The following is a 12,199-nucleotide window of genomic DNA, read 5'->3' on the forward strand; positions in this document are numbered from 1 at the left end:
TCTCTGAAGGTTTAGCTCTCCCTCCCATGGGATTTGGGTGCAGAGAACTGTTTATCTAGTCTGTTTCCTTCTGGTTCCGGCGGTGTCTCAGGCAGGGGTCCTGCTGCTCCTGGGCCTTCCCCCACGGGAGCCCAGAGGCCTTATACAGTTTCCTCTTGGGCCAGGGATGTGGGCAGGGGTGGGCAGTGTTCCCAATTTATATTTTTGACCACCTTTTGTTTTCTGATTATTCCGGCTAGGACTTCAAGTATTATGTTCAATATGTCGGGAGAAAGTGGGCAGCCTTGTTTAATCACTAATTGTAGTGGAATTGATTCAAGTTTCTCTCCATTTAGTTTAATGTTGGCTATTGGTTTGCTGTACATTGCTTTTAGTAGGTTTAGTTATGGTCTTTCAATTTCTGATCTTTCCAGGTCTTTTCTCATGAGGGGATGTTGAATTTTGCAATTTCTCTCTCAGTATCTAATAATTTTTTTTCCTTTGAGTTCGTTTATATAGTGGATTATGTTTTAGGATTTCGGTATACTGACACATACCCGCATTCCTGGGATAAAGCCTACTAGATCATGATCGGTGATCATTTTGATGTGTTCTTTAATTGTTTGCAAGAATTTTATTGAGTATTTTTGCATTGCTTTTCATATGGGAAATTGCTCTAAAGTTCTCTTACTTGGTTGGGTCTTAGTGTAGTTTATGTATAAGTGTAATTGTGTCTTCATAGAAGGATTTGGGTAGTGCTCTGCCTGTTTCTATTTTGTGAAATAGTTTAGACAGTATCGGTATGAGGTCTGATAGAATTCCTCAATAACACTATATGATCCTGGGCTCTTTTTGGTTGGGAGACTTTTATTAACTGCTTTTATTTCCTTAGGAGTTATGGGTTGTTTAGATGATTTATCTGTTCCTAATTTAACTTGGCACCTGGCATTTTTCTGAAAAATTGCCCATTTCCTCCAGATTTTCCAGTTTTGTTGAATATATAGGTTTTCATTCTAGGATCTGATGATTTTTTTTTTAATTTCCTCAGATTCTGTTGTTAGGCCCCATTATTCTTTTCTGATCTTGTTAATTTGGGTATATACTCTCTGACCTCTGGTTAATTTGCCAAAGGGTTTATCTATCTTGTTGATTTTCTCAAAAAACCAGCTTCTTGTTTTGTTGATTATTTGTATAGTTCTTGTTTCTACTTGGTTGATTTCAGCCCTGACTATGATTGTTTCCTGCCTTCCACTCCTCCTCGGCGTTTGCTTCTTTTTGTTCTAGAGCTTTTGGTGTGCTGTCAAGCTGTTGATATATGATCTTTCCTGTTTCTTTTTGCAGGCACTCTGACTTATGAGTTTTCCTCATAGAACTGTTTTCATTGTGTTCCATAAGTTTGTTGTGTTTTCATTTTCACTAAATTGTAAAATGTCTTCCTTTCCTTACTTCTTCCTTGACAACATTATCATTGAGTAGAGTGTTGTTAAACCTCCATATATATGTGTGGCTTCTGCCATTTTTGTTCAGGATCTCTTGGCTTTCCTAGTCTCTCGTGAGAAGTCTGGTGTAATTTTTATAGGTCTTTCTTTATATGTCACTTGATCTTTTTCCTTTACTGCTTTTAATATTCTTTCTTTGTTTTGTGCATTCGGTGTTTTGACTATTATGTGATCAGAGGAATTTCTTTTCTGATCCAGTCCTTGTGGAGTTCTGCAGACTTCTTTTATGTTTATAGGCATTTCTTACTTTAAGTTAGGAAAGTGTTATTCTATAATTTTGTTGAAGATATTTACTGGCCCTTTAAGTTGGGAGTCTTCACTCTCTTCTATACCTATTATCTTTAGGTCTGATATTCTCATTGTGTCCTGGATTTCCTGGATGTTTTAAGCTAGGAGATTTTTGCTTTTTACATTATCTTTGGTGGTTGTGTTAGTGTTTTCTATGGTATCTTCTGTCCTAAGATTCTCTCTTCTATCTCTAGTATTTTCTTGGCGATGCTTGCATTTATGACTCCCGAACTCTTCACTAAGTTTTCTATCTCCAGAGATTGAAAGGTTGTCTACCTTTGTGATTTCATTATTGCTTCTATTTGCAATTTTAAATCCTGGATGATTTTGTTCAATTCTTTCTCCTGTTTGGTTGTGCTTTCCTATAATTCTTTACAGAATTTTTGTTTCTTCTACTTTAAGGGCTTCTACTTGTGTACTTGTTTTGTCCTGTATTTCTTTAAGGGAGTTATTAATATTTTTCTTATTGTCCTCCATCATCATCATAAAATGTGATATCTAAATCTAAATCTTGTTTTTCAGGTATGTTTGGATATCCAGTATTTGCTTTGATTTGAGGGCTAGGCTCTGATGATGCCAAGTAGTCTTGGTTTCTGTTACTTATGTTCCTGTGCTTGCCTCTCGTCATCATGTTGTGTCTGGTATTAGCTTGTCTTGCACTTTCTGACAGTGGTTTGACTTTCCTTTAGGATTGAATGTCAGAACTCCTGTAGACCTGTTTTCCTATTTTCTTTCAGCTGAATCTGGGAACAGAGAGCTCTACTCTCAGGTATGTAGGTGCTTCTGGTGACTGACTGGCTTCTAGCTCTTGACACAGGCAGAAACCTGAAGTACCCATCCACTGACTCGGCCTAGTTCCCTGTGCTCCGGTGGCACAGATGGCACTAGGTAATTTCCTCTTGGGTCAGGAATGTGGGCAGAGAGTTGTCTCTTCTGAGATCTCAGGAGTTTCTGCACTTCCGAGGGTCCAGGTCTCTCCCAAACAGGATTTGGGGGTAGGGAGCTTGTGATTGGTTCATTTCAGTTCTGGGAACAGGCAGGACCCTGCAGTTTCTTGCTGTCTGCTTTTATATTCCTATATCCAGAGGCACTATGCAGTTTTCTCTTGGACCAGGGATGTGGTAGAGGTGGGCAGAAGTGGCAGACTTTTCTGGGATCTCAGGATTGTCCAAAATTCTGTGAGTTCAGCTCTCTACCCAACAGGGTTTGGGTGCAGGTAGCTATTGGATCAGTTCAGTTCAGTTCCAGGAACAGCCTGAAACTGGAAGTGCCCTGTTCCTAAGTACTTCTGCCTTTCTGTGCCCTGAGTCCACCAGGTAGGTCGCTTGAAGCAGAAAAGTTTGTCTTACCCCTGCTCTTACAGGGGTAGGCGCTCCTGGTGACTGGCTTTCAGCTTATGGCACAGGTAGAAACTGGAAGAGTGCTATCTCTGACTGCTCATAGTTCCCTGTGCCCAGGGGACATAGATGCCACTAGGCGATTTCCTCTTGGGTTGGGAATGTGGGCACTCAGTAGTCTCCTCTGAGTTCGGAGGAGTGTCTGAATTTCTGAGGGTCCAGCTCTTTCCCCCATGGGATTTGAAGGCAGGGAGTTGTGTGACTGGTTCAGTTCAGTTCACTCAGACTCAGCAGGTTCCTGCAGTTGACCTATTGTAATAGTTTTTCTTCACCTAATAGTTGTAGCTTCAGCTAATAGTTCTTCAGCTAATAGTTGTAGCTTCATTCTAACAGCAGCCCTTTATGACAATTTCAGAAATATGATGTCTGCTTTAAACTCTGTGTTAAAATGTCTCTGTTCTAATTGATGTCCTCAAATCACTACACTTTTTATTGATGTAAAGACATTTGACATTCAGTGCGGATTGATATCTGGTCACTGCTTCTTTTATTAGTAAAGGTCACCACCAGGCATTGACATCTTAAAATGATATTTACATATATTAGACTGTAATTAGGAAATGGTCAGAGTTCTATCAAATTCCTTTTGCTCTAAGTCAGCATATGCTGCAAATTCAAGTGAAGACTTGGGTGAAGAACTATTTTTCTATGAAGAAGTACTGTTAAAATTTTATACGTAATAATAAGTGTATGATATATACATATGTATAAATCTGTGTACTCACAAATATTTACATATATGGATATATAAAACAAAATGACCCTTTGAGTGTTTTCTCCCCATGTGAGTCAATTGCTTTAATTTTTGGTTAATTTGAAGTCAGATTTCTGAAATTTTGTATCCTATTTCCCCATAATGTATTTTCTTAATTTGACGAGATAGCTAGCACCTTATGTTAACTATAAATCTTATATCATATTCTGAAATCACCTTTGTTTTACCATTCAACCATTTTCACAGTCTTTTTTGGGTATCTTAGTGTAAATATTGAGAATTTAGGATGCTGAAAAGTTTTCTCTACAATGCAAGTAAAGTAAATTTTCCTAGGAATATTTATCAAAATCCTAGAAAATTTAAAATTTAAATATTTCCCAATAGACCCGCATGACCTGGCATGCAGTTAGACCTCATAGAGCAACAGATAAGTATCTTTTCTTTTCTTTTCCTTTTTTTCTTTTTTTCATTTTTTGCATTATCTTTTCATTTGACATTATTTTTGGGTCTGACACTTCTGTAAAACTTTTTAACAATTATATCTAATGTTCGTGGATATGATTTTGTAATGTCTTATTGTTTGTTTTTCTGAAAGTTCACAAAATCGAAAAGAATCCCAAGTTCTCAAATGTAACAATATAAATAAAATAATAAGACAATGTGGCTGGAAATAAGAAGGACTTACTTGATGCAGACTGATCTTGGTAGACAGAGGATGGTAGTTTTCGGGGCATGTTCATTTAATAGGGAAATTAGCGTGGTTAGTAGGAAGTGGTCTCAATTCAAGCAGCCAACATAAAATGACTATCACTGCGGCAATCATCAGACGGTGTCTTAGTTAAGGTTTTGCTGATGTGAACAAACACCATGACAAGGCAACTCTTATAAAAAAACAACATTTTATTGGGGCTGGCTTCTGTCCATTATCAACAAGGTGGGAACATGGCAGCATCCAGGCAGGCATGGTGCAGAAGGATCTGGGAGTTCTATATCTTCATCTTTACCTTTCTAGAAGAACATTGACTTCCAGGCAGCTAGGATAAGTGTCTTAGAACATACATCCACAGTGGCAAACCTATTCCGTCAGGGCCACATCTTCCAATAGTACCACATACAGAGTCGAGTATATGCATACATAACATCACATTGCATTCCCTGGATCCCATAGACTCATCCTAGTATATGAGTCAATGTGAGACATACCTAAACATAGCATAAAGCTAAAGTACATTTAGTTCAACTTAAAAAGTCCCCATAGTCTTCAGAAGTCTCAACAATGGTAAAAATCCAAGTTCAAGGTCTCTTCTGATTTTCATCCAATCACTTAACTGTAATTCCTAAAGCTAGTCTGAGAATCAGATGGTCAAACTGTACACTCTACATCTCCATGTTTGTTGTCAAAGGAGTTTTTTGATCTCTAACTCCTTTTTCCTTCTTTGTTGACAGTAACAAACATCTTTCTCCTATGCTGGTTCCACTCCTTGTTAATAGCTTTCTTCAACAAATAGACCATTGCTCTGAAATCTTGAACATATTGGGGTCATCAAGGCAACTTCAATGTTACTGCTTCTTGTTTCAATGTATAGGATCCATATATGATATTTTGGGCTTCTCCAAAGGGCTGTAATCACTTATCCAGTTCCACCCTCTGTAGTCTTCTAAGTTCAGGTTGATCCACCCTATTGCTGCTACTATTATCACTCCATGGTAATGGCATCTCCAATACACTGGGGCCTTCTGCTGCAACCGTGCTTCACTAATACCCTCATGTAGACTCTCTTTATGGTAACAAGCCTGAGATACTTTGCATAACCCCTTCAATCACGGGACATCAACTGTGATTGAGGCTTCCCCTTCACCTATGGCCTTCCATGGCCTCTCACAGTGCCAGGTCTCATGATCTTCATGAACCCTTCATGCCTTCAAATCAGTACCAAAGGGGTGACTCTTAAAACATTACTGAGTACAGTTGCAGTATGAGGTATATCCTTAGTTATCTCTGGAACACAGTTTCTTTGTGATCTCTGAATATACTTCCCTGAAGATTTCACCTCAGTGATATTAGTTTCTTCTTAATCATCACTAACTTCTTAGACCCAGCCGACAAGCATCCATTGTACCAGTAGTCCCTTTTATTCTTCACTCTAAGGACACTGACACATGGATGAGGATGCCAATTTTTCTGCTTGCTAGGGCGGCTGGAACATTGTGCCCTTTATTTTATAACCAACTTTCTGTTTTCCAATTCCCTTACTGCCTAAGATTAGCTGTCCTGGAACTTATGCTGTACTTTGAACTCAGAGGTCTGCTTGGCTTTGATTCCTGGGATTATAGGTGTGTACAGCCATGTCTGGATGTAAACTTAGCTGGATCTTGTCCCAAATTCCTAATCCCTTAATTTGTTATCTTCTTGAACACAGGACTCAGCTCCATTTTACTTTCTGGTATCCTATTATATTCAAAGCAAATATTTTATACGTTTCCTTTCTAAACTTGTTAAGTGTCTTTAAAATCCTTTTCATGATACTGAAATAGAAAATAAGGTCTATGATAGGCACTTCTGAGACTTCCTTTGTCAATGTAATTAATCTGAGTCTCTTCACCTTAGCCTCAGGAAGACTTTAGATAAGGGCAAAGATAGCCACATTCTTCACCAAATTACCAGAAAATGGTCTCTAGGCCATATTATGAAAATTTTCTCCACTGAAAACTCTTGAGCCATTTCTGCACAGCCCAAATCAAACTCAGTAACAAAATCTTCCATATTGCTAATAGGACCGTCCACAAAACCCAATTTAAAGCACTCCACTGCTTTCCAAAGTCTCCAAAGTCACAATTCTTGACAAAAACAAAACAAAACAAAACAAAACAAAACAAAACAAAACAAAACATGGTCAGGCCTATCATAGCGGTACCCCATGGTACTATGGTATCAGCTTCTGTTTTAGTTAGGGTTTTACTGCTGTGAACAGACACCATGACCAAGGCAACTCTTATAAAAACAACATTTAGTTTGCGCTGGCTTAAAAGATGAGAGGTTCAGTCCATTATCAATAAGGCAGGACATGGCAGCATTCAGGCATGAAGGCACGGTGCTTCAGGAGCTGAGAAATCTACAACTTTATCTGTAGCTTAATAGCAGTATAGTGACACACCTACTTGAACAGGTTCAAAGTTTCTAATAGTACCATTCCCTCAGCTGAACACATATAAACCATAACAGATGGCTTTTATTTCCCAAACCATACCACATATCATGTTGGCTTCAGAAATTTCAGTTTAGTGTCTAACATTTGCTTTTCATTGTGAAGTTGGTATGCTGCTTTTGAGCAAACCTAGAAAAGTCTGCAGGAAATACTGAGAAAATTAATCTGCATTAAATTTTTGTCATTACCAAGTTTTATTAGAAGGGAGCATGTTCTCCCATTTGAAAAAGAAAAAGAGCATAGACATTTAATAAGACTTACCTATACCTAAACAGATGAAAGCTGCTTTTATTTTATTTTATTTTATTTTATTTTATTTTATTTTTTTGATTAGGAGATGAAATAATTCAGCTGTATCCTGTCATGACAACTTACTTTCCTGCTGAATCTACTTCTGATTCAGGATTAAAAGCAAATAATTGGAGAAAAGTTAAAATATTTAATAGATGTTAAACTGTGTCTTAGTCAGCATTTTTTTTCCTGCATAAAACATCACAACGAGAAAGCAAATTGGGGATGAAAGGCTTTATTCAGCTTACATGTCCACATTGCTGTCTATCACCAAAGGAAATCAAGACTCAAGCAGGTCAGGAATTAGGAACTTATGCAGAGGCCATGGCCAGGGGTGCAGTGGTATTATTCTTACTGGCTCACTTCCACAGGCTTGCTCAGCTTGCTGTTTTAAAGAACCCAAGACTACAGCCCAGGGACAGCACTTCCCCACATTCAACAGTAGTTGAGAAAATGCCTTATAGATGGGTCTCATGGAGGCATTTTCTCAATTGAACCTCCTATCACTGTGATAACTCCAGCTTGTGTCAAGTCAACATTTAAAACTAACCAGTACACACTGTAAAGATAATAAACTTTTAATAAACCTCTGCTTGTCACTTCTTACATTGATGTTCCTATATACTGCCTTCATTTTAAAACAGGAGTAAAGTTGACAACTGATTGAATTCAATTTGTCATATATATATATTTTTTTTCTGGCACTTATTTAATGATGGCCAATTCCACAAGCACAAAAATGCCTCTCCCTCACAGGGACAAAAATGTATAAAATATAAATTGGGCCAGTGAATGAAGTTATAAAATCACATTAGCTTTAAAATAGTTACAAAGGATTACTTGCCTTATGCTTCAAGAAAACATCTTTTTGTATCCTTAACTCAAGTTTGTAGGTCTTAGGAAAAGGTGAGATCTTCAGGAAGATTACATTATTTTACAAAATGCTTCTTTTAGTTCCACGGCAGGCAGTTGGTTTGGTGTGTAAACTGATACTACAAAGAAATGGTGACTGGGTTTGGATCCCTGTGACCTACGTAAAACCACATGAGCAGTATTCAAATCTATGATATTTGCCTTTCTAATGGTAGATTGGTGGTGGAGTCAAGAGAATCCTTAGACACTCCCTGACCAGTTAGTTTGGTATATATAGGAGGAAACAATCAGACACTTCTTTAAACATGTGGAAAATGTGGACTGACTCCTGAGGTGGCATATGACTTCTACATTTGTGGTGTAGTATTTACATAAACACATATACAAAAACAATTCCAAATAATTCCAAGGGGTTGGGGATTTAGCTCAATGGTAGAGCGCTTGCCTAGCAAGCGCAAGGCCCTGGGTTCAGTCCCCAGCTCCGAAAAAAAGAAAAAAGAAAAAGAAAAAAAAAGAAAGATGAAAATATCCAAATAATTCCATTTCAGTTTCCTTCTTAGTCAGTTTCATATTCATATAAAATGATCATAAATAACTTTAAGAATAGTGTGTGTGTGTGTATGTGTGTGTGTGTGTGTGTGTATGTGTGCATGTTGACAGAAATTATGTTCATCAGGGGTACGCAGTTGTATGCCAAAAGAGAGATTCAGATACTGTGGAATCAGAGTTAAAAGGATATTTTTAGCCACAAGATATGGGTATGAGAAACAAAACTACATATTCTTCAAGAGATATAAGCACTACTAACTGCTGGACTAATTCTCCACAATTGTTATCTACAGACTTCAGTAATATAACATAAATTATAAATACAAGGCAAAAGGTCAGAATGATAGTGTAGAATTGAAATATTAAATCCAATTTAAATGGAGAATTGGTCCTAACACAGTGTATTCATATTGTAGAGATTGTCTGTTTTTTGTTGATTGTTTGTTTGTTTGCTTTTTGTGAACCCCAGTTTAGCTCTGATATTTGAAAGGATGAAGCAAAAATAGAAAAGATTAGTTGCAAAATCAATAACAAACTTTACATAATAAATAATTCTTACACATAAATATGATACTTATTTTCAACTCTGTTAGTCTTCTCATAAAGTATATTGAATAAAATAATGAGTGACATTCCTGTGTCTACTAATTCGAATGCAAGATTTATATGAAAAGTCAACATACAGTATATTCTAGAGAAAAACTGTACATCAGAACTTAATTCTACATCAGAATTTATTGAGAGGTCAGATGGGAGACTAGGGAGAAGGCTCAGTAGCTAAGAATTTTTGCTTTATAATCATACAGACCTGATTTCAAATCCCTGCATCCAAGTAAAAAGTTAAGTATGGCTCCTTACGCATATAACTCAAACATTTGGAACAGAAAGAGATGAATCCATGAGTTGGTTAGCCTGGGCAGAACAGTATGTTTCCTGCTCATGAAGAGACCTATTTTCAATGCAATAAATACAGAGTAACACAGGAGAATACCTAATATCTTGCTCTGACCTATACACATCTGTGTACAGACATTTGCACACATACAGTATATTCATGTACATAAAATGCACTAAACACACACAAACACATACATAAAGAGGAGGAATCAAACATTTTGTGTGTGTGTGTGTGTGTGTGTGTGTGTGTATTTGTGTGTGTGTTTACACACATTTATTTGTTTTGGGTAAGTATGCTATCCAGGTTCACTTAATAACACCCGCGAATCCCAAAACTTAGCAATAGTCTCTTTGTAGAAGAGCCTTAGGTTAGAGCAAGAGCAATTCTGACTTTCTCAGACACACTATCATATCCTTACAAAAACCCAGACTCATTACTAACTTCCAATATCCTACTATTATTTTGAACTGCCATTGTATTTCAGGCCTGAGGTTGTTACATAATGAGTAAATGGGCCAAAGAAAGCTATATTACAGAGACGATATTTATGAAGGTATTCTTTTAAATTAGGGAAAATACTAAAGGAATACTGTTTACTGGTGTCTAGTACTTAGCTAGAAAAAGCTGCTGGCATGGAACAGACTGTAATTACAAATAACTATTAAGCAAAAGAGAGGGAGCTATGCTTGCTTTGAAAAAATCTACTCTCATATGATAGAATCTGAATAAAGTCATATATATTACTTTAGTAAAAGACAAAATTGGGGATATGTACAGCACAGCGTTGTGTCTTTCCTTTTGCTCTTGATTTTAATCATTGAAGATATCAATTTAATTATTTTGTGTCGTCCAGGTTGTGGTTTGTGTTAGTTTTATCCTGTGTACTTCCATCCTCTTCAGACATAGTGCTGCAGGCCTTAAGCAGTACACAGACGCTACACCTGACTGTTTCATCCCACACAGCGTGCACTGTGTCCCATTGTGAAGTCTTGCATGTATTTGGTGGTCTCAGAAGAAATTTTCCTAATATTCATTGAGAGAATTTATGTAATATTAAGTCATAAGGAAGACTAAACAGAAAATCAGTCCCCTAGCCATTTCAAAAGAAGTTCTTATTCAAATTCTGTTCCACAGCTAGAAATTAAGTTTTATGAACCAGTTAAAAGAAAAAAAGCTATGTGTACTTTGTACCACGAAGATATTGTTATATGATTATTTTTCTTTTCCCAAGGTTAACCAGAGGAAGCTGGAGTAATAAGACTTTTAAAATGTGTGTGATACTCTAATTTGAAATCTTTCCATTACATAACTCTTTGAATTGGTTTGATAGCAAAAAAAACTGTGAGTTAAAACAGAATCAGTGGATCCAAAAACTCTTACAATAACACTAAAGCTAAGGCGGAGTGCCAGAGAAGAGACAATTTATTTCAGTTTTCCTTATGCAACCTTCACACGGGTCAATTCTGATGCTGCTCCCTTTATGATGAGAGGCCAAGGACACTAGTTATCATTATGACTCAAAAATCTTCCCAGCTTACACTCTCCTAAAACTGACTAGGTGTAAAGGAAGTCAAAGCTCACCTGAGTGTGAGTGCTGTAGCAACACTCAGTGAGTAACAGTGGATCTCTAATCTTGCACCAGTACTTAGTGTGTTCAGTCTCTCTCTCTCCCTCTCCCTCTCTCCCTCTCCCTCCCTCCCTCCCTTCCTCCATCCCTCTCTCTCTCTCTCTCTCTCTCTCTCTCTCTTTGTGTGATCATGTGTGTGTGTGTGTGTGTGTGTGTGTGTGTGTGTGTGTTTGGGTTTCTATGTATAATGCATATCCATGTATAAGTGACCATTTTTTGTATGAGTGCAGGTGAACTTGCCATGGTACATAACAGCCAGAGGACAATCTCAGTTATCAGTCATCACTTTCTGCATTTTTATTGTGACAGGTTTGCTTTCCAGTGTGTACTGTAGATTAGCTGACTTAGCTGAGTGCAAGCTTTCAGATATTCAGACTCTAATTTCACAATAGAAATAATGTGTTATTGATATGCAGTGCAGCACCCGGTTTAAATGTGTTTTGGGGGTCTGTAACATGCTTTCGGGATTTTGCAGCAAGGAATTTAATGTTTCAGTTCAAAAGTTTTGTGCAAAATATATTTTCTTCATTATATACACTGAAGACATCTCAGCTGATGAATCCACTAAATTCATCAGCCTTCATATCTCTTTTAATTTCTTTTTCATTCTACTTACAAATATAGAAGTACATAGAACTTACTGTGGTCTATTCACTTTAATAACAATGGATGAATAATTGATTAATAAATTATAATAATTGTGTGACACAATTGATTAGACTGCTGGAAGTTACATGAGTAGAGGATATTAGTCTTTGCTGAGCACTAGAAAAGGCACTTGAAATCTATGCAAGGAATATTGATGTGCACTTTGTCCTCAACCTTATAATCAAGGCTAGGTTTCTCAGATCAAAAAGGACATAAATGAAAAGCATTA

This window comes from Rattus norvegicus, chromosome 13 (genome assembly GCF_021556685.1).
Source record: "Rattus norvegicus strain SHRSP/BbbUtx chromosome 13, alternate assembly SHRSP_T2T, whole genome shotgun sequence".
Lineage (NCBI taxonomy): Eukaryota > Metazoa > Chordata > Mammalia > Rodentia > Muridae > Rattus > Rattus norvegicus.